The sequence below is a fragment of the Lissotriton helveticus genome, chromosome 7 (genome assembly GCF_964261635.1).
Source record: "Lissotriton helveticus chromosome 7, aLisHel1.1, whole genome shotgun sequence".
NCBI classification, from domain to species: domain Eukaryota; kingdom Metazoa; phylum Chordata; class Amphibia; order Caudata; family Salamandridae; genus Lissotriton; species Lissotriton helveticus.
Genome location: NC_136068.1, coordinates 1360243222 through 1360268596, shown reverse-complemented (window position 1 = coordinate 1360268596; position 25375 = coordinate 1360243222). Strand labels below are relative to the sequence as shown.

Here is a 25375-nt window from a genome sequence, read left to right as displayed (position 1 = left end):
AGGTGAGACAGGACATAGATGCATTGGGCGAAAGGGTGGCATCCCTAGAGGATCAGGAACAGACCAGAGGAGAAGAGTTAGAACAGCTACAGCAAGAAGTGATCCGGCTTAAGGAGCAACAGATTGATCTCCAGGCGCATGCAGAAGACCTAGAAAACAAGTCATGACACAATAACATCCGCGTAAAAGGAGTGCAGTCGAAGGAAGAAGGAACGGACATTACGCAGTAGTTACAGGGCCTGTTCCGGAGCATTCTAGATGCTCCGGCAGATTTCGACATAAAAATAGAAAGGGCGCATCGGGTGGGCCTCCCGTGAAGTGCACCTGCACCCCCCCCCCCAGACATCACGGCCTATCTCCCAGACTGGCAGCTTAAAGAGCGTATTCTTCGGGCGGCCCGAGATAAGCAGCCCCTACGATGCCAAGAGCACTCCATTGCCCTGTACAAGGACTTGGCACTAATAACTCTCCAGAAGTGCAAGGATTTTATAGTGGCTACTACACACCTTCGCAATCACGGCATCCCATATTCTTGGGCCCACTCATTCCGATTAATTTTCAAATGGCAAGGCAAATTACACCAACTTCGCTCCTTACAAGACACATGCCAAGTACTGGACATTGAATGCCCACAGCAACCAGAGGAGCAAGAATCTAGTCCAGGCAAGGCCCCCAGGGAAAGATGGCAGACAGTCGTCAGACGACGACGAACAGATCAAGTCCTGAGACAGGATCCTACGGCTTTGGCACAAGAGCGGCAGTTGGTGTTGGAGACGCTGTCAAGAGAGACTTCCCCACATGAAGATTAGCAGATCCAATGAAGGACAGATAAGTGATACGTGCAAGGCTGGGTGGGTGGCGACGTCACCTATCGGGAGCGGGGAGACAGAGGGCTCTGGCCACACAACGCCCACTACATTCCTCCACACAAAGGGTACGTGGTCCGAACTGCCGGACCCTGGACACTATGGGACTCGAAAGGGCCAATGGTTGGGGTTAGGGAGGGGAGGGTGGGACACTGGTCTGCAGATTCTAGGCGTAAGCAGGGGAGAGTAGAAACTTTGGAAGCGGACCACGAGGGGAAAGGCAAGGAAGAGAGGAGTCATATTGGCACCAGGTGCGAGACAACACAAAGGCACACCACACGGCGCTACATGACGGTGTCCACTATGAAAATTCTCACCCTCAATGTGAGAGGCCTTAATAATCCAATTACACGAAGTTCTATCCTTTCTTACCTGGAGAATTCAGGGGCAGATGCATGCCTGCTCCAGGAAACACATCTCCTTTCCAAAGACTGGCATAGACTTAGATCTCGAGTATTCCCGCACCAGTTTTTCTCATCCGGCCCAGACAAAAAAGCAGGGGTAGCAATCCTGGTGGCCAACATCAAAGGGCGCTTCTTGGCTCATGTATTCCAAATTGGGTTCCACCTATGTACCCAACACAGGCCGGGAGCGATTCCTGAAATCAGCTATCATGGAGGTCATGAACAGACAAGAACGTAAGTCGCTCATAGGGGGGGGGACTTAAACCTAGTCATGTAAATGTAGTATACTTGTAAAGCGCACAGCTGCCCCAGCAACGGGGCGTCCCGGCGCTTTATAACTCTGGGGAACCCGTCCTGGCTTTCCCTGAGGGATGGTCCCTTGCTGGGAGTCCCCAAGGTGGAGCCAGGCATCCCCGGAATTGGTGGGGCCGTTGTGGAGATTAGGCAAGCTAATGCCCAGAGTTGCCGAGTGGAACCCCTGATTAGAGTAAGCACCGAAGCGAGAATTATCGAGTCCGCTGACCAAGGTCCACGACCCTGCCGCGTCGGGAATTGAACCCTGGTCCCCGGCTGACTTCTGCTCTCAGGCCTGCTGCCTCTAACCAGTGAGCCACACTACTCCACTCATGGAGGAGGAAAAGACAGATTGAGTAGCCAACACTCACAGATGGGGGAACTGTCACAGGAGGGCAAACAGTGGCTCCAATCCCTGGGCCTTGTGGATCCGTGGAGTACAGCGCACCCCCAAACATCGCAATTTTCATACTACTCACTCACACACAAGACATATGCCTGTCTAGACCACATGCTGGGTACGGAAGAAATCTGCGCCATGATGGATGAGATAGACATTGTGCCTGCAGCACTGTCTGATCGCAATGCGGTAGAGGTCACACTACACTTGCCGCCGCAGACGGGTACATACCGGGTATTGGGGCTATGAGAGACGATGCTTCAAAAGGAAATAGTGAAAACACAGCTTAAGGAGTGCATAAAGAGGTATCTACAGACAAATGATTCACCAGACACAAACATAACCTCTTTATGGGGAGCTTCGAAGGCAGTGGTAAGGGGGGAACTAATCACGATTCCTGCCGCGGAAGCCAGAGAATGCAAGGAGAAGAGAGCAGAACTGTCAGCACAGGTCCTGGAGTTAGAGCGAGTACATAGCCGGACAGGGGCACCCAGGAGTTGGAAACAGCTGAAGGCGGCAAGGGCACAACTAGCGAGGTTGGGCCTTGACAGGAGTACGCGGCTCTAAGACTCAAGCATTAGTAAGTTAAGAGCCAGACACCAACAGATGAGGGTACAGACAGTAGAGGATGATAGGGGGAGGACCACACGGAAGACGATGACAGAGTACAGGTGTTTAGGGATTTCTACGTGGCTCTTTACACCAGAGAGAATACGTCAAGTACACTACAGACATCTTACTTGCAGGGGATACATAGTTCTGCCTTAATCCAAAAACAGGCAGAACAGCTCGATGCACTGATCCGGATTGAGTAGGTGATAGGGGCGATCTCCCTCCTAAAGCTTTTGAAATCCCCGTGGCCGGATGGCTATTCAGAGCGCTTCTACAAGACCTTTTGTTCCATACTAGCACCGATCCTGACGCGCTTGTTCAACTCTTTTGAGGGCCCGGGCTCGATCCCCGCTGAGTTGCTGACAGCGTATATCGTAGTCCTCCCTAAACCAGGGAAAGATAAGAAGAAATGCAGCTCCTACCGGCCGGTGTCTGTACTAAACGTAGACCTCAAATTATTTACAGGCATCTTAGTTGCAAGATTAAGGAAGATGACGCCTGGGATCATACTGCTGGACCAAGCAGGCTTCATTCAAAATCGGGATGGAGGAGGCAATACGAAACGCATCCTCCACCTCATAGACAAGGCCCATTGCACGAAAATGAACTCGCTATTATTGACGGTCGACCCGGAGAAAGCGTTTGACCGGGTTGATTGGAACTTCCTCGATCACACGCTGATTCACTTCGGGGATGGGAGAACGTTTTAGGACATGGATAGCGAGTTGCTATTGCTACCCCACCACCTCCATCAAAGTCAACGGGACATCGTCGCTCCCCTTTCCCATTCAGGGGTGCCCACTGTCACCCCTCTCATTCACTCTCTACATCGAGCCACTCGCACAAAGGGTGCGGGATAATCCGGCCGTACGGGGCATACCATTCGGCGGGGAACGTCATGCTATAAGCCTCTATGCAGACGATGTCTTGACCTCGCTGGGGGATCCAGAATGGTTGGTCCCGGAGTTTTTAAAAGAACTAGAGGCCTTTGGCGAAGTGTCGGGTTCCAAAATGAATGTAGGGAAATCACAGACGCCACTGCTGGGAAATAGGGAGTTTTCCCCAGGAATGGCGACCACAGAGTTGAAAGCTTGGCAGGGCACGCCGTGCAAGGCTCCGAGGCATCTGTTTGACTTAGAAGGAATCATTCCCTTTACACAAGTGAGACAAGACTACTCAATACCTGAGACAGAAAGATATCACTACATGCAGATAAGACACTGGCTGCTACACCCTGACATTCTCCCACACGTAAGCAGACAGATGACATAGTATGAAAAGTGGCTAATCACGAAGACTTCGGACAAAAAGCTGATTTCAGAGCTCTGTGGCATGATACACACTCCGGCCCCAATTGAGTATACCCCCAGTCAGGTGGTGATGGGCGAAGGAACTAGGGAGAAACCTTTCAAAAAAAGAATGGGGGGAGATCTATTACAGGGCTAAACACACAGCAAGGAACACCGCTGGGAAGGAAGCCACCTTCAAAATAGCCACGTATTGGTACCTGACGCCAGTGCGCCTCAACCAGGGGAATCCGGATCGTAGCCCTACTTGTTGGCGGGGATGAGGGAGAAGGGAACACTATTGCACTTGCTACGGCGATGCCCGGTTCTTGCTAAATATTGGACTCCAGTTCTGGACGAGATTGATGGGCACTTTGAAACACATATTCCAAGATTCCCTGTTGATGTAGTACTGGGGTTTCCTAACCCCCTCACATTTCCAATGAAGTCCCGCAAAGGTAAGCAAATAGGCCTGGCACTAGAGGCGGCGCTTCAAAAGATTTTAACGCATTGGGGCACACAAACAGTACCCACTCACACAGGGTGGCTCCATGAATTATGGTACACCTTAGGGATGGAATGCATACAGGCCACACTCACGAGAACAGGGCTTCGTTTTGGGGAGGTTTGGAAACCGCTGCTGACCCTGCTGGCTACCGAGTTCAATGAGATCACATGTCCAAGGTATCTCCGCCTCCTGCGACTCACAGCCACGGATCACGCTTCGACGACACAGTAAAAGTTTTGCGCTCACCCTCGCAGCCACAATATTACAGGAGACAGAGGAAGTTTGCATACCAGTAGGGGAGGGGGGCTGAGGGGGAAAAGAGGAAGTGGAGGTTCATTGCGTTAGTGTTATGGAGGTCAGTTTCAACCTCCTCGAGTTAAATTGACGTTTATCTAAATGCATGCATGGACTCACAGGTTACTGGATCAGTAGATGGACAAAGCGGGTCATGTTAGAGCTGTATGTACAGTAATTCTTCCTATGCCCACTTGTCTATAGGGCATTTATTGACAGAGCTATGAATGTATGTACAATGAAACGGCTAACATTAACAACAATAAAAAGAGTTAAAACTAAAGAGAATCTCCCTTATGGGCAATCATTACGCCTGAGGAGAAATTGTAGCAGAATCTCCGATTTCAAGCTCCATATTGAATTTCTTGCCAACAAATTGAGAGTCTGTGGTTACCCTGAGAAAATAATACAGAAGTCCAAAAAGAGGGCCAGAAACCATAATAGGGAAGCTCTTTGGAAGGGACACATAGGAGTAAAAAAGAAGAGAACCTAGTTTGTGTAGCCACATTCAATGTAGCATCCAACATGGTCAAGAAAATATTCAAGAAAAATTGGCACATAGTGAACACTATACCCAAGAACATGGGATTATCCTCTGTTCTCCCAAAAAACAAGTGAGGAGTTTAAGAGAAACGTTGGTTCATACTAGACCAAGAAAACCAGTGGTAATGATGAAAACCATACAAAAACAGTTAGGTCTCCCTTCAGTGACAAGACATCACTCATTTGGACAGTGTAATATTTGCCATCTCACATCACTCAGTAAAACAATAGACTTGGGTCTACCCACATTATGGCATATATTAGGAAACACACAAATTACAATTCCAAACAAATAATCTTTATAATTACTTATCTTTGTGACCTCCAATATACAGGCATGATGGTCCGCAAAGTAAAACTAGATTCTGCGAGCTCTGTAGCATCATACATTGTAGGAGAATCACCACAGTGATGGCTAAGCACTATGTATTCACAGGACACACAATCAAAGATTTAAGATGGGTAGTTCTAGAACAGTTGGATGGTGACAGCAGGAATCCAGAAAGAACTTTGTTTGAAAAAGAGCAACGCTGGTTATGTAGACTTGTGACTCACAAGCAAGGTCTAACTTATGGTGTCCCATGGAGTAGCAAAACACAGAGCTAAACACATTATTATATTAAAGAGGTCATAGTACACTCTACGACGAAATAATTTTGCTTTGATGTGCTGTAAAATCTAGACAGGATGAACAACATCTGTCATGCCTGACTCACTTCTAATAATAATGAGGGGAAGGTTAAGGTTTCATCCCTTGGACATGACACTAGTAAACAACAATACTTCATACATAATAAGGATACATCTACAAACGGTGACAAAATAGACAACAGCCATGTAATTTACATCATTCAGGCTATTCACAACCATATAAGACTGCCGAGATCGCACACTCTAAACGGGCGATATTGTTAGAGATTTATTCAGGCAGAACTCAATTTCCCTGGAATCATCTTGAAAGGATTACAACATTAAAACACCTGACATATCACCTAAAGGAATATCATACACTGGAAATAAGTACTCCATCTTCCATGACTCATGAGTCCTCGCAATGTAAACATGCGCAACCCATGATGGAAACTAAACACTTTAAAGCTCTGTGCTTCCGAAACTGGAAATACAGGGACTACATGTCCCATGATTCACTGGGCCTTGTGATGAGGGTACACTTGCGACCCCTTACAGAAATGCTCAAAAGCCCTGGATGCACGGTAGTGCCTTAACACACAGGGCTCAGAAGATACCAGAAGGTATGACGGCGGGCACGAACCCTTGAAGAAGTTAGTCTCAGGGGCATTCGTAGGGGGGACTCTTCCCCAGGTGGCAAACTTGATACAAATGTATTGATGGAATGTTTTCCTTTGTAGTGTGTAACTACTGGGTCCACCCACTTCAGAGACCCTATGGAGCAATAGACACATATGTGAAGTGTAGGTCCTGATGTATGTTCTCGCATGAAACTGTATACACACACAAGTGAATACCACTGATATTACGAATTACTAAGTGTTCCCACTGCTTTATACTTGGTCAAGGTGTCTTTCCCCAGCAAGTAATGGCAGTTACATGAACACTTATATGATGAAAACAAACTTTGTGTAACAATGGATGATCACATACATGACGTATACAAAATTATAAATAATATTTCTTTTATCTATTGTTTCAGATAATAAATAGTGAAATCCCCAGGTTGCATTTGGTACTGGTATGCATGAGATGGAGCACGTGAGAATGTTGGAACTGGTTAACGCACACAAACAATGATAGACAATCACAAAACATTCAAGGATCTAGTGGAAATTCGGTCCTGGAGAAAGACACAAAACTCTCCGGGGCAATAAAGTTGGCTGAAACATGTTGACCTGAGATGCTAAGGTACATAGTATACCCTGTAAGCATCTTTTCTTATGTTTTTGAACTTGCCAAAGGTGTCCTGGATACAAATAATAAATATTTATAGATAGGAAAACCTGCAGACAATTTTAACTGCAGATCCCTCAGCATTAAGAGCTCTGCTAACGAACAGCTCCAAGCCCACCTACACACACTAGTTGTAGGGGCTGAGGATCTGCTAATGAAGCATGCCACTGGTGTTACTAGTGGGTGAGGCACCTTTTATAGAGATTTCTGGAATTTCCACTCTACCACTAATGTCTTCTGGAACGAGCGTTCAGAGAAAACTTGATTAGTGGAGTTCCTCTATTTGTGATAAAGCTAGTTCGGTTTGGAAAGCTAAGGGTTCTCTCTTGAGGTAGCTTCTCACTACCTTCTTTGATTTACAAAAAGCGCCCCCGCTGTGGTAACCCGAAATGAAGTCCTTAGTTTTTACCTCTGTCTTTGCTCCTGGGGTCTTCAAACTGGCTGAATGGGGTTTATACTGCTAATACAACAACAACATTATCTGAGAGACTGTACACCATCATTCTTTAGAGAGTAGGACACACTGGAAATAGTTTAGGCATATCAGGTTGAGTTAAGGGAAAGAGAAACAGGGCTGAAACTCCTCCACCTTTGTAAGTAAAATATACAGAAATATGTACTAATCAAACCGCAAACTTGTAGGAACACGCACACATACACCAAACCTTGAAAGTACCACATGAATGTCTACAGCTCTGGCATTACAAATTGTCTCTTACTGATATTAAGACATCTTTTATTTCAAATTCTATTTCTCAGACCACCAGCTTCCCAAGAACACTATTGTAGGCAGCCTCCAATGTCACAAATCTGCCCTCTCTCAAAACCACTATTCCCTCTCCAGCATTTTTCTATGAGAAGATCAAGGCCATTCATGTTTATATTACTCAGGTTCTGGTTTCATCCTATCCCATGCAGAACAATTAAAGCCGTCACCCTTTTTGAAACTTTTCTAACAGTTCTCCCAACTATTAAGGAAAAAGAAGAGGTTTCCTCCTTGCATACACCACTAAAGTCAGGCTCCCCAAATTATGTATGCCCTGTCAGGATTCTAAAATCATTACACCTGCTTTTAACTTAATCCTTAAACCTTTTTTCATTTGTCGCTCTCCAACAGGACAGAAGAAAGCTGTTGTCAACCCCGTTTTAATGAAGTCAAACTTGGACCCCAGGACAGAAGCTAACTACACACTCATCTTTCTTTTGCAACAGCCACTAAAATTGATAAGAAGTTCTGACTCACCGGTTTTCTAAGCATCTTGAAGAGCACCTAATACAAGATGCTGGACAGGTGAATTTAAGTCGTGCTTTAGGTGCTTGGACTACCCTTGTGGATGTATTGGATGACGTGAGACAAGATTACAATCATGGTATTTCCCTGTGGCTCATCCTGTTGTTGCAGTTGTGTCATCCTGTTACTTTGAGAATGGGGAGCATGACGAAAAACCTAATTCTTATTCTGTTCCACTTGAAGGTTTGTATTGTTAATGTGATCATCGTTTCTAGGTTGAATTATGACATTTCTTTCTTTATTGATCTTAAGTCAGCTATGTACAGGCTACAAGGCATTTAGAATATGGCAGCATGACTTGTCATACACTTCCTTCTCTTTTGTTTCGGCCCCTGTTTGGAATTCACTCAGTCTTGGCCTGCACAAAATAGAGGACCATTCAATGTTTAGGAAGGTTTTTAAAATTGATCAATGTTATGGATAGGGCTCCCGGTTTTATGGTATTTATTTTCTAGACATTTCCGCCAGTATTTATCCTTATTTATTTTTGTGTAATTTTATCTGTATTTATCCATATTTATTTTGGGTTGTATGGAAAAATAAAGCTATTTATTGAACCGGTAATAATGCACTCATGCTTGAATGCCTATCAGGTTTCAGTGCTGTAAACACCCACAGAAGATACATCAATGCGCTCATAAGAAATTATGCAAATTTCAGTATCAACCTTGTGCATATCTAATGCTGTTAAAGCCTCTTTACTAAAATTCCTTTATTTTTTTATCCCCCTTACCTATCAATTCACACAGATATTGGCCTGGCAGTCATGGCAGACAGTATTTGGAATTACTTAAAAAGCAACCCAATGTCAGTTTTTATCCATATCTAAAAAATAAATACAGACAAGAAAATACATTTTTTCTATCTGTATTTATCTGTAAAAATCAGAAAAAATCGAAAACAGGCAGCCTTAGTTATAGATTATCTTTGTATCTATCCTTATGTAATTAGTCAGTTTGTATTTATATTTAAATTTACAAAGTGCGTTATGCTAAGAGAAAGTTACGGAAGGGAAAATTGCCATGTCTTCAGTTGCTTATAGAAGGCCATGTGAGAAGCTAGACTGGAACTGTGGATCAGCGGTGGATCGATGGTTCAGCGACCAGATGTCTTAGGGAATTCGTTGCACTTTTTAAGTACCAACTAAACTCAGATCTTGCAAGTGCAGGTTTTCAATATATCTAGTAGATCCTCTCAGACACTAAATTCAGGGCTTGTTGCAATTTAGGAAGATTTAGAGCAGAAATGATGGATTTGGCTTAGTCCTTTGGTGATGGAACATTGTTACCTGAGGGATAACTCAAATGTGTGGCGCCTGACCTATGGTTAGACTGACAGATTGTTTGGCTATGTAAATCCTGAAAATATAATTTATTTCTAACCAGAGGCATACCTCTTTCACCTACAACAAACACCTCTATGACTAGTTTCTCAAAGTGCATTGTACAACAGGTGTAGAAGTTACATTAAAGTATGACTTTTGTGGTTTTTCTCCAGAATGGTGTCTATACACCAGAATTCCCCTTGTATTGGTTTTGCACTGCTGTGTCCTTCCTCTTCAAATCAATGTAGTTTAGCAGTAAAATGCTTGAGGAATCATATTCTGCTGTAAGGCTAAGCCTGTGTTTGTCAAAAGCAGCACAACTCTGATATTGAATGTGACAGATTGCCAATGCAAAAGCATTGCACAATTAAAACACTGCTTTGTGTTCTATTTGTGACAGTGTTACAATGACAAACTGAGAACCATGTTGTCTACCTATTGTCTCTTGTATGCTCCCTTCAATTCAAGGGTGTCTTTTCTATACCTAGGCCATTCTAATTCTTATCATTTGTATAGACTATTGGGAAAAACCATTGTAAATAATATGATCCTTCTTCTCAAAAGAATGATGGGGAGATTAGAAAGAAATGTGGCACTTTTTCTAGTGCAGATTGCCCCTGCAAGGTTTTAAAACAACTGATATGTTAGTGGACTTAACGCTGTATGAGGGGTGGGCTTCAGAACATAATTGAAAGCATGGTTTTTGTTATTATAACATATTCTATTTCTGTTGGAGTGACTTTTTTGACAGGCATTGCCCATAAGCTGCACATCTGATGTGTTCTGCTGCTTGAAGAAATACTGGTGTTCTTTGCATTCTAGAAGACCACTTTTTGCCAAGGTATTTTAAGGCAGCTAACTTTTTTTTCCAATTCTTTAGGCCTGGTGGCTTCCTACATAGATGTAGCTCAGTCATCTCACATGAGAACTGGTTAGTATGGGTTGCTAACAACAACTATTTAATTTTGATTTAGGATAAAGCACTGTGGTACAAAAGGGGATGGTGATGGACGGAGCTTCTGAACCAATCAAACACTCACACCCAGTCAACAGATCTCAGTTTAATCCATCACCGTTCTTTAGCCCACTCTGCCACCCCAGTTCAGACATGGCCATATGCAAATCAGTCTGACCCTGTGCCTCATGGGAACAGTCAAGCCCGAACTGCCAAGCCATGCCTTCCCTGGACCGGAAACAAGCTTCCGAGGACCGGTTTCTGGCATTTCAGCCATCTTCAGCCTGGCTTGCTTGAATCCAGTGGCAAAGTGAGCAAGGGACTCACGTCTGAGCATACCTTGCCAACTTATGGCGAACAAAGTGGTACAAAAGGGGGTGGTGATGGACGGAGCATCTGAACCAATCAAACACTCACACCCAGTCAACAGATCTCAGTTTAATCCATCACCGTTCTTTAGCCCACTCTGCCACCCCAGTTCAGCACTGGCAAAGTAATTAAAAGGTGGTAATAGTGCCAATTGATTGGCAGTCACTTATTCAACCGCAGGAGGAATGGAATATGCATTAGGAATCAAAAACATGACCTTCCAGTCAGACATCCTAAAATTAAATTTGTTAGCCCACTAAGCTGAACATTATGAGACCTGTACATAGGTCTCAAACAAGAATATGTTGCAAAGCCACAATGAGCAGGCTGAAAACATACCTGTAGTCATTAGTCAGGCAGGAGCATGTTTCTGAAAATGGGATTAAAAATGGTGAGCTCATTGTCAATTTTGCCGAAAGAATTTTTGGAAAATTGGCAAATAGGGTCATCATGTTGAAATTACTTCTCAAAAAGTGGTACGAACGTGTTTTGGATTGAAATCTGTAAAAGCTGCTTTTTAGTGATTAAATCACTCATTCCCCGTTTAAAGATCAGTAGCCTATAATCCACTGGTTCCCAGTCATCAAAAGAGTCACCTTCAAGCTCCTCACACACGCCGTAAAAGCCCTCCATGACGCCGGACCAACATACTTGAACCACCGCCTCTCATTCCACACACCCACCATACACCTCTGCTCTGCCCAACTGGCCCTTGCCACCGTGCCCTGGATCTGCAAGACCAGGGCCAGGACCGGATCTGCAAGACGAGGACCATGGGGTTCCACCAAATCCTGAAACACCCTGCCTCTTCACCTCAGGCTCTCCCCGTCCCTGATGCAATTCAGGAAGGATCTCAAGACCTTGCTCTTCGAATTAACCACAGAGCCCAGTTGAACTTGTCACCCCCCTCGCCCAGCACGTTTAGGATCTCACAGATGAGTAGCTGCCCTTAACAAGCACTGATTGATGGATTGATAAACATTCTCAAATCCACTAAAACATGTTTCACTATTTACTTGCTTTGGCTCTAAGGATAGCTTAGCCTCATTATTTGAAGAGTTAGTCCCACCTCAATTGGTTGACTTGTCATCTTCCTCCGGAGTTCAAATCTAGTTGCACCCCTGCAAGGGGTTGTGAATCCTGATTAGTTTTGTTTATAATCAAGATTTGTATTGTTTTTTGCAACAAGGGTAGTAAACAGTACACAGTTCAAAGCATGGTATGTCTACGATAATGCAACAGACCAATCAGGGTGTAGTATGCCCACCACCTCCCCAAAAGTTTCCAATGTTTTCAGGGACAACCACAAGCTTTATAAATGGGCTCCTCCACTGTAGCACTGCAGTCCATCATAGAGCACCATTCCTTAATAGTAGGCAGTGAGGAGGATTTCCAATGATGAGAAATATCTCGTTTGGCCACCATAGTACCAATACCAAACAGAGTGCACTTCCCCCTTCACTTCACTGGAGTCCCCTACATCCAATGCAGGGGAACAGTCAAAGCGTCCCTCTAGAATATCAGATAATGTAGTGAAGATGGAGGACCATTATTTATCAATAATGGTGCAGGCACAAGCCATATGAAAGAAGTCACTATCAGCACATGTACAACTTGGATATGCAGTGGTGGGAAGGCGCCCATTTTCCATAGTTGCTATTGGGTAAAGTATGAAGCGTGTAGATATTTCAGTTGGAGCTGGCATAGACAAGAGGGAATAATCAACTCCAGCAGAGCACTACTGGAATCTCTGCAGTTGGTGCTGTCTAGGGCGCCAATCAAATTCCCAAAAATTCCAGTGAATTTATGACCAGAGGTTGGTGTATCCACGAGATGCCACAGTGGGCAAACAGTGCTGTCAAGACCTGGGCAGAGCTGGCTATTCTCTGGTCCAGGATCTGCATTTGATATACTGCCAATGCATGACGAAGGTGCAGATATCTGTAGAATTGGGTCTTCTGGTCCAAGCCCTCCCTAAAATCTCCATGGCGGGAAATGCCTAGAAGGTCCCATCGGTAAAACTCATTCAGATTAGAAACCTGAGATATCCAGCTACCCTGCAACAAGGGAATCAAGCCTTTGGTCCCAACTAATTACAGTGGAGGGCCTGCCTCCAGCACAAGTCAATGGCCCTCATAACCTCAGGCAGAGAATGAGATTGGGCGCATCGGAACACGGACGACGAGGGCTCTGCAGGCAATGCGATTTACTATGATCGATTGCTGGCTTACCAGCTTCCATTCTTGATCTCTGGTGACTTCAGATTCAAAAGGGAGAAGGATACAAGGAACCTTGACAGATACTTTGATCACATATGAAATATTGTTCCATAATCGGAGTAGAGCTTACAAACTTCCCGGAGAGATACGTACCAACCACAGCGTTACTCCAAATACACTATTTTTAGTCGCATCAGGACAGTTGGCCCAAGTCCTCATTACGCATTTGTCATTATTTCTGACTAAAGATCTGTATAAAGCATATCATAAGAGGATACATCTGGAAATATTCCCTTCCAAACTAATAGCCCTGAAGAAGTCCCGTTGGGACGAAACCGTCGGCTGTTTGGCTGTTTGGTGTTAAAGATTGAGAAATAAAGAAATTCTAAAAGACAAGAAAGCATCATCTCTATGCGATATTTCTTTTTTGATAATATTGTTATTACTTGCAGAAGCTTGTGGTGCACCTTTGCTGTTGTTTATTCTAGTTTAGTTCCCTAGGGAATTGGCACAGTAACGGTGGGTGCCAGTCAGTGTGCACACATACCCTAACTGGAAATAGAGGGTAGAATATACTTTTATGGGCAGAAAGGAAATCAGGTGCTGTCAGCAAAAAGGGTTCACCGTTAGCCAGTAGTTTATAAGAGAATGAGATTGGGTTGCCATATAAAAAACTAGAAATTTGTTGTTGCCCCATAAATGAAGCAAAAGGTGGGGTCAACGAAGCCACCAAACATCCAGCCATTAATGATTTGGAGCTGCAAGGCCCAATAGTACAAATGGATGTCTGATATCCCCATCCCACCATCATAGGACGATTTGACAACTTTGTGGAGGTGTAACCTCAGAGACTTGTTCGCCCATGGTAAGGAACACACTGCCCTAAAACCGGCAAACCAGGATTGGGGAACAAAAAGATGGAAATTCTGTGGGGTGTAAACTAGCATAAGAGGGCTATCATTTTCAAGAAACACAACACAGCCCAGGACACTGAGCTGGAGGGTGGACCATATGACCAATCCTGGTGTGACCGGTGCAGCAGCGGTGTCAGATTAAGGTTCCATGTTAATTTGCGCTCCAGGGCAACGACCACCCCTAAGTAGGGGACGCTCAATCTGAATATAGGGATGCAGTTCTGCCAATCAATTACCTTGCTGCCACCTAGCTCGGGGACATGGAGTGATTTTGCTTAATTGACTACCAGCCCTGATGCAGTTCAATACAATGGGTGCATCTGGAGTATCCGGGTCTGGTAATGGTGGTTGGCAGAGAAAGAGTAATAATTTCTAATTTATTAGGTTGAGTTGCACACAGAAGTGCTACTTCCGAGCTATCCATTGGAGAAGCCTGCGTTTGATCATATGATTCACATGGCAAGCTAGCGCCAAGCGTGCGGTCTATGCTGCTGCCACCGTACTGACCACTGAGCATCTCGCTCCAGTCTGCTACAGAAACTTCCCAATGACCCTCCAGGCCCATCTGCCTCGAGGCGACCAATGGCACAGAGAGGGAGTGATTGAGTTCGGAAAGGAAGAAACATCAAGAAATACTGGAATCTGCCAGAAACTCTGATCATCAAAGCGCCAATGGTATCTGAAAATGTTTGTAAAAGCTAATCGGAACCTGAAAAACGCCTGCAAGAAAATGTCTGAGGCATGTTGGCTGCTTACAAAGTGCTCTTATCAAAGGGATTGTGAAATCCCAGCCTGTATTCCCCCCTCGCTTGCACTGAATAACAAAATGTCCTGACAGGTATTCAAAACATCTTGCCCAAAGGAATTATTATCAATGTGAAGACTGTTCCAAAAGAAATACTGCGGGGGGTCCCGGCAAGCTGGGCTCCACCTGGCCGACGGTGAAAAAAAAGAAATCGTCTGAGCTGCGCTTTGAAACTGTCATGTTTTCAATTTGTTTGCCGTCCAACAATGGAGGCGATGATCTTGAGGGCACGCCTTGGGAGGGAGAAGGGGTGGCTGCAGCAGTGCAAACCTGGGGGCCTGTGGTAGGCCGGGGGGAGCCAAACTCTGAACGAAATAGAAAGTGCAGATGAAAGAGCCGCACGATAGATATTCACGGCCCGATTTGGAATAAGAACGACAGAGGGCAAATAGGCTTGTTTTGTGCCAATATGGGCTGGCCGTGGGTCCAAGGCGGATTGTTTAATAATGGCTAATGCGTTAATACTGTGAAAGCGGAAGCAGATGAGGGTAGCGGCGGCGTGGCTGTGGTGCCCAGGCAGCCACGAAGTAGGCAAGCTAGAGGTGGGTCCCTATCTCACTCTCTTAAAAAAACGATATATATATATATATATATATATAGATATATAGATATATAGATATAGATATATATATATATATATATATATATATATATAGATATATAGATATAGATATATACGCACACACACATGTTTAGCTCCCACACACCACACCACCATGAGCAAGGCGAGTTCGTTAATGTGACCAACCTTGATCCTAACCAATGAAAATATTTAATTATGTTAATGCTAATTAAATTATATAGACCTAACCATAAACATAGCTAAGATAAATGTTTAATAGTATTATATCAGTAAAGCATAAATACCCTTGCGCTAAGCCGACTACCATTCCCGAACAACTCTAAACCTTACGTTAGCAATTAAACCAACTTAATAACTGTTTAAACAAGCATTGGTAAAGCCAACAATCTCGCCTTTATAGGCATTAGCTGACCTTTTGGTTTAGTCAATGCTTGTGTTCAATGCTGTATATCTTCTCTAAAAAAAAAACTAAAACGTCCTTGCAGCCTGATGGTATATGCAGGTGCATACCTCATGACGTTGCTGTGGTTGTTTTGGTCTTTGTTTAATATGCTGGTCACAGATATCCACACAAGAAAAGGAGCACAAAAACACATTAAGAAGAAAAGAGTGACCCAGTAGCAAATTGAAGCTGGCAGGCCCATTGAAAATGTCACAAAAGTGTAGGGTGGCGGAGCAACTCAGGAGTGGGAGCAACGGCGCGAGCAACTGAGCGTCTCAGAGTGCTGGGCAGCAACAACACTGAGCAGGGAGGGACGAGGGGGCGACAAGGAAGATTTTGGAAAAGTAATGCAATGAAAAATCTGAGAGGGGTGAGGGATGCAATCGATAAGCTGATGTTGGGGGCTAAGGGGTTAAGGGGAAGAAAGCATATGCACTCCCATGGGGTGCTAAATGAATAAGAGTTGTTCCATTAACGTAAGCAGTCGAAGGATACCATCCACCCTATCAAACGGATGGTAAAGAAGTTTTGCTCAAGAGAACTGACAGACACAGGAAAATGAAGAAAAAACATCAAATTAGAAGCAAGCACATGCGGTAGACCAAAAAGCCACCCAATCATGTACAATGAGCTGACCCAAAGCCCAATCTAAGTATTGGTATTGTACACAACATGTGTTTCAACAACAGACAGCTAAAAGCCACCTAAAAATAACTAACTGTGTGTGTGTAACTAATAAAATAACTACCAATTAAGCCTAATGCTAACGCTAACCCACTGATGAATATTTAATAATATTGAATTATATTAATTACATTTAATTGATAAAATAAGGATTACTTATCCTAAACCTAATGCTGACCAAAGTTAAACATGTTGTTACATTAGTTAAAATTAAATTAAATTAATCCTTTGAAGCCGTAATGGTGCCTTATGTATTGGCAAACAAGGGTAATGTATTGCTGGGGTAAATATGGCGAGGTAAAAACGAGACATGATACTGTAGCCTATGCAATAGGATGTTCCACTTTATAATGTAATTTTTGTCAGGAACAAATGTTCCTGAAAGTGTGCCATCCAGGTGATATCAAAACAATGTATTTTTCAGAGTCTTGAATTGTAACCTGTGTGTTGGCTGCGATTTGTTTGCCCTTCGGCCTGTTTTTTGTCGCCGTCTGATCCTGACACCCTGTAAAAAAAGGGGCAATATAAAACTTGGAGGGGACCAGTCAAGAGCCACCACTATCAACTATTTCCATTCTCCGCTATCTTGTCCTGATTACCTATGGTTTTCCATCAAACATCCATGACTTTGCCATTGGGTGCGTTGTGTTTTTGTTGCAGCCTCTGTGATCACATTTTGTTATTCTGCTGCATTTTCTCTGTTGCGGATATTTGTGGTATCAGCAAGACAGTACAGTGTTCCTGGAATATGTTCAACTCATATACTGCATCTTTACTCTTAAGATATGTAAATATATACCTAGGCCTCTTGTCTCAACTCCTCCTCCTACAATATTTATACCCAGAGCTATCTCAACTCTGTCATGTTTGCCGTTCTCTCTTCCCTCCTATCCATATTGAAGTCCTGGCCATTTTCATCATATGATTGCCAGTGCAGGTTGTACACCACTTTAGTAGCAGTTCCGTCGGTAACCGATAATCAGTCTTACACCTTTTGGAGATGTGGCTTTCAGAACTGTAAACAATACCCTAGGCTAGCCATAAAGAGCTGGATGCAGTGATGCAGATATGGCCTTCAGAGCCCTAAATAATTCTCTAGGCTGGGGGCCTACAGAGCTGGACATAGTCATTCAGATGTGGTAAATAATACTTCAGGAGCGGCTTACAAAGCTGGGCACAGTAGTTCGGATGTAGTCTTCAGAATGCCACACAATACTCCAAAATTAGCCTACTAAGCAAAGTGATTCAGATTAAGGACAAGATTTAGCAAGGTTCCACGCAACGCAGCAAGACAACTCGCTGTGCTGTGGCGCATGAAGGGGAGAGTGCAGGAACGCGCAATATTCACCAAGAAAGGGTGTATTCCTGCTCTCTGCCTGCCCTGGTCCATACTCTGTTGCCTAGCGCTAACACATGCACCCTTGCGCCAGGGTGCAAAGGTGCCTGTGTTGCAGGCAATATTGTTTTTGTTTTGGAAGGGGCACCTTCCTGCACAAAAGCAATCCTCTGAGGCTTTTCCTCTTTCTAAGTGTGATGTATGCAGCACACTTAGAAAGAGGAAACAACCAGGAGAAATGAAGATATTTCTCCTCATTGTGCCTCCCATGAAGGCAAAACATTGTGGTGCATTCCCCGGTTTACCAGTATTGCTAAATCTGGGAATGTGCCAACATTCATGGGTGGATGCGTGGGAACACCCACGCTCCACCCAATGAACACTTTCACAGGGCAGAGTAAAGCAATGCAATGACTTACCAAGCAAAGCAGGGCCACACAAAGTGGCCCTGCCTTGGTTGGTTAATCTGAACTGGGGATTGAGTTGCCTTTATGACACCGTGCATGACACAAGGACAATGCAATCTCTTAATAAATCAGGCGCTAGAATTTTAGAACTGCAAACAGTACTCCAGGCTATGCCTACAGAGCTGGTCACAAAGGGCAAGATTGGGTCTTCAATACTCCAAACGATAATCTTCAGGTAAAGCCTACAGGGCAGGGTTCAATGCTCCATTTCTGGCTCAATAAGTATAACACAAATTCATTTTCCTGCTACCTATACCTCTCCCTAAGCGCCCCAACATTTCCTGATTTCCCCACTCCTTTCTCACACTGTTTGGAAACTTTAGGTTCCGAAATCCATAGCGCCTTACTAATGTCATCATCTCCCATTATCCCATTCTATAAAGCTCTTGAGGATATTTCTGCATTTAGCTGCATGGACTTTATTTGCCAACATTCTGATAAGACATCCGGTGCCAGATGTACAATACATTTTACCGGTCTCCAATTGCGACAATTAAACTGCATTTTCAAATGCACCAACCCTATTTTGCGAATTGGTAACCTATTACCTACTCGCAAAATAGGGCTAGAGTGCTATTAGGAACGTGTGTGCCAATGGCGTCCATTCCTAAAATTGAGTTACACTGGTATGTAGGAATGTTTTGTGACCATAAATGCTGTTGCGTAACATTCGCAGTTTACCACCAGTTTCACCTGGTGGTAAGCCATTTGACAACTAGAAACTTCCCCTTTGTGATTGGGGGCGCTAATATTTTTTCAGAGCAGACAGTGGTTTCACGGACCACTGCCCACTCTGACAAAATGAAAAGAAAACTTGTCATTTTTATTTTTTAAAAACATCCAGTTTTCCTTTAAGGAAAATGACATACATTAAAAAAAACACGGCTTTATTTAAAAAACTGTCACAGACATGGTGGTATGCTGACCCCAGCAGGCCTCCATCTCTGTGAGTGGGGGCCATTGTAAATTGCAAATTGTAACCTGCCTCATGAATATTAATAAGGCAGGTCCTTTGCGACCCATTTGGGAATAACAATGTTTTAGATTTTGTTGTACATCAGGTTTAGCGACTCGCAAAATGCGAGATGCTTAAAATCACAATTTGAGAGTCGCAAACCCTGATGGGCGTATTTTTTTAATTTGCTCCTTTTTTTTCTTCTTTTGGAGTTTTAATTCTAGTGCATAATAGTGTCATCTCCGGCATGCGATGCGTAATCCAGTTTGCAATGTTGCAGGTAAAATCTGTTGCTTCACATAATCCTCAATACTGATCCTTGTGCCAAGTGGGAGGGTTACACTCTTCGCCCATACCCCTCTCTCAACTCTAGGCCAGCGCTTACTTATCCATTACCTAAAGTCAGTTCACCAGTAGAGGATCCACACCAAAGTTATCCCTAACTTGTCCTTGAGAAGGACCACAGGTACTTTGAGATTCCGTTGCTGGAATAACATCTGTACAGTTATGGGAATGCTGCAGTTGCCACATCTATATAATCATAAAATGTTATACCTCATATGGAGAAAAGTTTACTAAGAACGCTGCCTGTGAAATGCCCTGTAGCTCCAGCCACTTTACCCAAGCAAACTTGCTCAATTTCCCACGTAATTTTAACGCTTTAGTCTATCATTATCCAGGGTTAAAATCACTTGCAGATGCTGTTGATATCCTTAACGTACACTATTTCCAAGGCGCTAGAGAAAGCACTTATGTATTTTGTCTACAACATGAAACGATTGATTTTGGCATGCAAATGCCCTTGATCCCATTTTTAGCATGGTTTTACTGTCAAAACTTGGAAAATAAAAGAACAGAAGAAAAACAATATAAGATGTCGAGGTACATTTCTGGTCTTGTAAATACTCCATATATTGAACCGTTGTCATAGTCATTGCTTATTTAAACTTTTTTTTTAACACTTTAAAATAATTTATTTCACTCTGGATGGCAATTTGTGCTTACATTCCAGTATTTCCATAGCAACACGCATTTAAAGAGTGTAATTACAATTTAACAGCACCCCAATCATGTTACATTTTTTCAGGGTATAATGCAGGAATCTTAAAGTGCTGCCAAAGAGACACTTGCATATTACTTTGCAATGAACAAGTTGTTAGTGTGGGCTTCTACTTGCACAAAGGAGGTTTTCCCAGTACCTTCAAGGTCTCAACATAAAAATTAAGCCTGATACTGAACTACAGTGGACAATAGGATATTTACATACATACATATTGACTGAAAAAAACACGTTTCAAGGACGTTAAAGTTAGTCTGACATTTTACTTGTACAAAACCAGTGATGTCACTGACCATGTCATGAAAGATGTAATATGTGACATCATCAGCAGTGGATTGCGGGTGCGCGAAATATAGTTAGTACAACTAACTATATAGGAGCAATTTCAATGGTTTTGTATGAGTGAAATGTCCAGCTAACTATAACACCCCTAAAACGTATAGTTTTTTGAGTGAATTTTAAAGGTTTTTTAAATGCTAATTCCTAACTATATAAGGCCTGAAACCTATGGTTTTTCAGTGAATATATATATATATACATACATATATAAACATATATAATCTGTATATCTATATAAATACAAATATAAATGCATACATACATATACATATATGCATACATATGCATGTTATTTACATGAAAGTTTAAAAAACACTAATAAAAGCAAAGCTAAAAAGCCACCTCATTACAAACAGAATGGTTTTAACTTAAACGAGGGCGAGCTCTATTGCATTTTCAATGCTTGTTTACTTTGGTTCCATCAAGAAGGCATTCAGATATGTCACACATTTTCCATAAATTCTGAATGTTAGCACTCTAGTTGCTCATTAGATCACTGTAGTAAAGCTACTGCTCACCAGGGAAGTCTGCTGCTGGTATTCAAAGTGCATGTTTCAGTCTGCATGTCAGAATTTTTTTAATGAAATAGAAGAGGATTTGAGAAGTCACTCAAAATGTGCCCTAATTTTTCTTTCTGAAGCACTAATCATACTTTCTATGGCAAAATGAACCCCCTCATTTTGTTCCTTTTTAAATTAAATGTTTTCAGACTTACCACTTCATTCCAATCGAGATGGCTTCTGGTGTGCCATACTTTTGTCATAAGTAAGACTGTTAGCGCTCTAGTTGTTCTTTAGAACACTCTCGGACATTCTGTCATTGGGCTATACTTGGGCTACATCTGGGTGATATTTGGGCTACATTTAGGCTCTTTTGTCTCTGGTGGCCATCTTGAGAGACTGCATGTCAGAATTATTTAATGAAATTGAAGAGGATTTGAGAAGTCACTCAAAATGTGCCCTAATTTTTCTTTCTGCAGCACTAATCATACTTTCTATGGCAAAATATACCCCCTCGTTTTGTTCCTTTTTAAATTAAATGTTTTAAGAGTTACCACTTTATTCCAATCAAGATGGCTTCAGGTGTGCCATACCTTTGTAATAAGTAGGACTGTTAGCGCTCTAGTTGTTCTTTAGAACACTCTGGGACATTCTGTCATTGGGCTATATATGGGCTACATCTGGGTGATATTTGGGCTACATTTGAGCTCTTTTGTCTCTGGTGGCCATCAGTGGCGTCACTAGGGTTGGTGTCACCCAGTGCGGGTAACTCATGGTGTCACCCCATCACGACTTACCCCATGAATTCATGATGGACCTCCTCGAGGAGATGTATTCATCTGTTCAGAACCCACAGATAACTTTCAGTGCCAAACAAGCATTTAAAGCAGGGGTACTGCAAGCCTTCCAGTTAACGCACAAGCATCCCTTATTTCCTAACCCGGGCATGGGGACATTTCGGGAATGGGGGCTCATGGAGCGTGTAGCTGACCTACAAGGAGCGTGAAACAGTTAATTGGGGTCCTGAATGTGGGGTTTTATTTTTTTAAATATGGAACGGTATATTACTCGAGCGACGTGAGTGAAACTAGTCAGCAGTCAGGAGACGGATTAGTTATGCGCAATAACAGATAATCCTCGCAGGAGGGTTATGACTGCGTCTTCGCTTTATTTCAGTAATATATGTCCGAGAGTGGAATCTATTCATGCAGTGCAGTATATCTGTATATACACAGAGGGTGATACATACTCACCATTTGCGCACTTTATAATGGGCTGTTCCGTAAGTGTATAATATTTTATGAACCCTTGCATTATATTTGTATTTACCATAGTATCAGGCAGTAAAAGCGCTACAAGCAATCCAGCAGAGAAAAACACAACCCCTCGTCCATACCTCCGACAATAAAGCTCTCTGATGCACTGCAGGGTAGATCTCTTCCCCCCCCCTCCTGCGCGTGGAACAAGTGCAGTGAGGAGCACGGCGCCCCTAAAAGCGAGCTGACAGGTCTTCTGAGCGCGGACTGTCTGTCACTAGAGCAAAGCAGTAAAACACAATATTACCGTTAATGTTATGTCTTCAGCACATTCGTTACCAGACATAGATACAATAAAGTGCGCGAAGTCGCAAATTCCCAAAAGAAAACACACACATGGACGCAGATCTGTTCTATTGTCTGTGGAGCTGCAGTTCACAGAAGTGCCGTGAGCCGTGGAGCCCCCCCCCAGCAGCTGTCATATTCACCCTGCACTGAGGGCGGACAGCGGCAGGAGGAGGAGGTGTCACCCCATGGGATGGTGTCACCCGGTGCGGTCCGCACCCCCCGTACCCCCCTAGTGACGCCACTGGTGGCCATCTTGGGAGACTGCATGACATAATTTTTTAATGAAATAGAAGAGGATTTGAGAAGTCACTCAAAATGTGACCTAATTTTTCTTTCTGCCGCACTAATCATACTTTCTATGGCAAAATATACCCCCTCATTTTGTTCCTTTTTAAAGGAAATGTTTTAAGAGTTACCACTTTATTCCAATCAAGATGGCTTCAGCTGTGCCATACCTTTAAATAAGTAGGACTATTAGCGCTCTAGTTGTTCTTTAGAACACTCTAGGAGGCTGCAGTAGAACACAAAGGAATCAACTGGCAGTCTCTGTCCTTGTTGGATGTACATGTTTTATTGAGAATGTCAGACTTCATTCTCACATGACTGAGTAAGATAATGTGAATTTACAGAAAATATGCTTTCAGTTTAGCTTATAGATCTCCTTCCAAACCACTGTGGGAAAAGCATGAGATAATAGTTTTCTTTCAAACATGATTCATGATATCACAGCAGAAGGCTTTTTCACATGGTAAAATCACCTTAGAACACACCACAATTCCTAAAATGAGTATGATACCATCAACAAATGATTTATAATGTAACTAAAGTCCTAAAACCCTTTATTAACTACAATGCTTTTTAAGGAGGTGCTATCATGTATATTGGTCCCAAGATGGCTGCCAACACTTCTTGGATGAAGTGCTGACAGCCAATCAGATCAGATGTGTGGTTAGGCTCCGCCCAGATATGTATGTGTTTTTGAAGTTAATTTTCATAAACACCACTGGAGCAATTTTCACCAAATATAGCAAAGGCACTTCTGCGTACCAGTTCCTACAATTTTGCCAAGTTTGGTGTAATTCCGTTCGGCGGTTCGGGCTGTAGACTTGTCAGAACTTCCTACGGAAATTAACATGGGGAAACCACGTTTTGGGACCCCCCTTTTTCCTCAGCCCCCCACTTCATGAATCCCCCCGAAACTTTCAGGGAAGGAGCTGGCCAAAATTTGGGAAAATTACACGCAAATTCCTCAAGTGGCGCCAAAGTTATTCCCAATAGAATGTTGCGGATTTCCTATGGTAGCTAGGTCCTAACTATATATACCTACTGGCTATCGCCAGTAGGTTATATATATATATATATATATATCTATATATATATATATATATATATAGATATATATATATATATATATCTATATATATATATATATATATATATATATATATATATATATATATATATATATATATATATATATATATATATATATCCACCAAATCGGTTCTTTCTTCTCAAGCACAAAAACTAATGTCCAGGCCACCTAATTCCACAAGAATTTTGCCCACTGAGGCGAGTGTACCAATGACTGTCGGATAGCAATATTAATTGGTTGCAATAATGGTGATATACCAAAAGAATAGGACCAGTATTTATGGATATATCCGTAAAAGCCGGTTTGGATATTATCTTGTGCCGACTGGAGCTTTACTAAAGAGCAGCTATGAAATGCCAGCATTGAGTAATCTAATTGAAAATCATATATGATTTTGATATATGCATTTATTTAAATTATGAGAAATTGCTTTTGTTTGTTGCCCTGCACATATGCCATTTTATTAGCAATAAGCACATTACGCTATGTAAAATATGAACTGTGAAAAGGCGCTCTGTAATTCCTAAGAGTACCTTTGCAATATATAATATTTTGCACGTAATCCTATCCTTTGCACAATGACTAAATGTATCTGTCTTCTAGCTCCGGCATGTTTAAAGATACCTAAAGTCTGTTCACTATGTTTACATGCAGGGTGAAATCATGTGATGTTTATTTAAATGTTCTAAACATTCAAACTCGCACTCGTGAACAAGAAGGCAAGCCCTCCGAAACGCGTCGAGTTGAAGCGTAATTGAATAAACACGCTTTATGGAATTAAGTGGCCTGGTCATTGGTTTTTGTGCTTGAGAAGCAAGAACCGATTTGGTGGATATTTTGGGATTCGTAACCCCGTCCGGGCCCGCCGCTGTCAGTGGAAGGGGCTCTATTACGTATATATATATATATCCACACAGCTTCTGTTTCACCGTCGTAACACCACAGAATCAAGGCCCACCAAGCAGCTCGTAAGTATTTAAAGAAGGTTTATTATCTCTTCAAAAGTCACTTCTGGCATGA

General features: G+C 42.9%; 1 protein-coding gene and 1 long non-coding RNA gene across 6 annotated transcripts in view; one reads left to right on the top strand and one right to left on the bottom strand.

Annotated features, from left to right (window-relative positions):
• Positions 1-25375, bottom strand: part of NTN1 (netrin 1) — a 513761-nt gene that overhangs the window by 325181 nt on the left and 163205 nt on the right. The window lies entirely within an intron of this gene.
• The window catches only part of LOC144770283 (uncharacterized), a 335474-nt gene that overhangs the window by 303568 nt on the left and 6531 nt on the right, over positions 1-25375 (top strand). For 2 of the 4 annotated variants that reach the window (XR_013598855.1, XR_013598856.1), the window contains one exon: positions 8251-8982. This is a non-coding gene — a long non-coding RNA (uncharacterized LOC144770283). Of the gene's footprint in view, positions 1-8250; positions 8983-25375 lie in introns of those variants that run through there. The other 2 variants (XR_013598857.1, XR_013598858.1) reach the window with 2 other exon arrangements.